This window comes from Aplysia californica, unplaced genomic scaffold, assembly GCF_000002075.1.
Source record: "Aplysia californica isolate F4 #8 unplaced genomic scaffold, AplCal3.0 scaffold00045, whole genome shotgun sequence".
Classification (NCBI taxonomy): Eukaryota; Metazoa; Mollusca; class Gastropoda; order Aplysiida; family Aplysiidae; genus Aplysia; species Aplysia californica.
The window spans coordinates 295390-298134 of record NW_004797315.1 but is presented as its reverse complement, the minus strand read 5'-3'; the positions used below and the strand labels follow the sequence as shown (position 1 = coordinate 298134).

Below are 2745 nucleotides of genomic sequence, written 5' to 3'. Positions count from 1 at the left end.
TGTGTGTGTGTGTGTATGTGTGCGTGTGTGTTTGTGTGTGCGTAATCGGAGGAAGAGAAAGAGAAGAAAAGGATGAGACAGGGAAGAGTAAAAAAAACTGCCGATATTAAAAAGAAGAGGAAGGAGGAGGAGGATAATAATGATACTTTTAAATTTGAAAAAAGAAAAAACAACAACAAAAAACTCCGAGAAATTTATGCTAACGTTTATATTTGAGATATATTTGTCAAAGATTGCAATATTTACATTCACGCAGCTATTTATGGGGTTCAGAGGTACACAGACAAAAGAAGATCTTGGTACAGAAACTGTTAGATAATAAGTTAAAGCGATTTTAGTATAACCCATTATCATCATTTACTTTTAGAAAGAGTTTTACAGCATTTGCAACACAATAAGCTTTTATAAGTGCCTAAGATTATAAGTGTTACAAGAGAGTAACAACACAAAAAATAAGGAGGAAAGATCAGGAAATTAGGTGTTTGATAAGAAAGAAGGAGCAAAACACACCAGAGGACCCGCCAACCGCCCATTATGCTCCTCACACCCCCCCCCCCTCAGCAGCAAGCACTATGCACTTAACATTATTATATACCCTGACCCCTGTAGAACCAAGAATACTCAGAAATATTCTCGGTTTCTCGTGAAGCATACTATGAAAGCAGTCGATTAAGCGCTTAAACTAGTCAAACAAATTGACAAGATGTATCGCTGTTTACATCGAGTATCCATTCAAACTTGAACGAAGTTAGGGAAATGTGTGTAACGTGTCTTTCACATGGATGCAACATCGGGGCCCTGACCGGATTTGAACCCTCCAACTTCTGTTGCGGAACCAGGGGACGGCCGAAGCCAAACGGAGAGAAAAGACGAAGTGTATATTTATCTATTTATTTATTCATTTATAGGAAAGTATTTTACGGCGCTCACAACTGCATAATAAGGTCATGAGAACATACACATTAAACTTTTTCAATTGGTAGGAAATTAAATTTTTTTCTCGGGTTGCGACCAAAGCCTACTCTTATCGATTTTGGACCACCAAGGGATATTAAACGTGCACAACTTACACACGGGACCTCGGAGATTTTTCGCTCTTCTCCGAGAAGGCTAGGTGTAAATCTTTCTTACCAGAAGATAAGGGGTGTGGCTGAAAGACAACAGTAAGAAGGAACCAAGGAGTAGCAATAGAAAGGCTACAGAAAAGGCCAGGAGCTCAGAGGAGGGGGCAAAGGAGGTGCGGGAGTGGGGGCAGAAATTGGAGACGAAAGCAAATCACAGAATAATATTAGAGAGCAGGAAGGGATGTGAAAGGGGCACATTTTTAGAGCAGAAAATTGTCCCCGTCGTTATCCGGATTCGAACCCGCTGCACCTACTGATTGAGAGGCTAACACCTTAACCCCTACGCCATGAGACACCCCCACCCCTTTGCGTCTTCGTTTGCGGAACCAGAGCACGGCGACGTCACACGGAGAGAAAAGACGAAGTGTGGGACAGGGACGAGAAGATCACAGTGGACTGAATGGTGAAGGAAAAAGATAAAAACGACGACCAAAATTACTTATTCATGTGTATCCTACAAGTTTTCTTTCCTTCAACAAAGTAAGGTGAAAACAGGTTTGGACACCCCCCACCCCAATCCCATTTATGTCCAATTTCCAGGAAGACCGAACAAAGCAGACAGAAAGCAATGAAAGCCTCAAGCAACTTAATGCGAAGGAAATCCCCTTCTGAATTTGAACCAGGGTCATGCGAGTGCGTATTAGCTGCCCAGTATGATGTTAACTAAACAAATTATGGTGCTTTCTTAAGCAGACGGGACTGCATGATCCCGCAAGAACAGGAAACAGACATGGTCAACGAAGGTTTTGGGAAACAGATCGATGCCCAGATCAATCGAACTAACAACAGTCCCGACAGTTAAAACATTGTATCGGTCTGAAGTCCTCGGACTGTTTTTGCAGACAAGAAGAAACGGCCACATTAAGACTGTCAAAATATGCGGTAAATATTGACACACACACAGAGGGAGAGGGGGAAAGGGGGGATGCATTTGTGACGTAAAACCAGACCACCTCCCTACCCACCTCCCTACCCCCTCCCCCCCCGACCCCAACCAGACACACACACACAAAAATCAAACCTACGAAATAATATTGTTTCAAAAAACGAGTTTGCACTTTTGCACGAGGGATGTGAATAGATCTATTTCAGAAACCCCGAAGCCCGCCAGAAAAAAATAATTTTTTTTACAACCTTACATGAGTGGTATGTGGCGGAAAAACGGAAGGAAGAAGAAACTGGCAGAACACATTAGGACCTGATGAAGGCTAACATTGATTTTGACGGTTTGGATTTAGATATAGATTTTAATTATCCGGAAAGACATAGACAGTAAAGGAAACCATAAACACACACACACACACACACAAACACACACACACACACACACACACACACACACACACACACACACACACAAAACCGCAAATTAATGGAAGTTCGTGCTTCTTTTAAAACTTAATCTCTTTGCTCTTTGGACCGGAAAAACCCGATGTGCCAAAGGCAGCGTTCACCACGGTGTTTTCCATCTCACTTGGTTTTCAAAAGTGGTTTAGAGAGCTCTACATTTTTGGTTAGATCATGGCGCCTGCCAGACATCATTTAGTGTGACAGCGCTCTTGCCAGAGGGCATAGTTATGTCGGTCGGGAAAAGATATTTTTTTAAAAGGTTTGGGGGGGG

At 42.4% G+C, this 2745-nt stretch overlaps 1 long non-coding RNA gene across 1 annotated transcript in view; it reads left to right on the top strand.

The window, feature by feature from the left end:
• Nucleotides 1-1411: 1411 nt before the first annotated feature.
• The window catches only part of LOC101846718, a 43774-nt gene continuing 42440 nt past the window's right edge, over nucleotides 1412-2745 (top strand). Inside the window, exon 1 of the long non-coding RNA XR_004858231.1 lies at nucleotides 1412-1490. This is a non-coding gene — a long non-coding RNA (uncharacterized LOC101846718). The remainder of the gene's footprint in view (nucleotides 1491-2745) is intronic.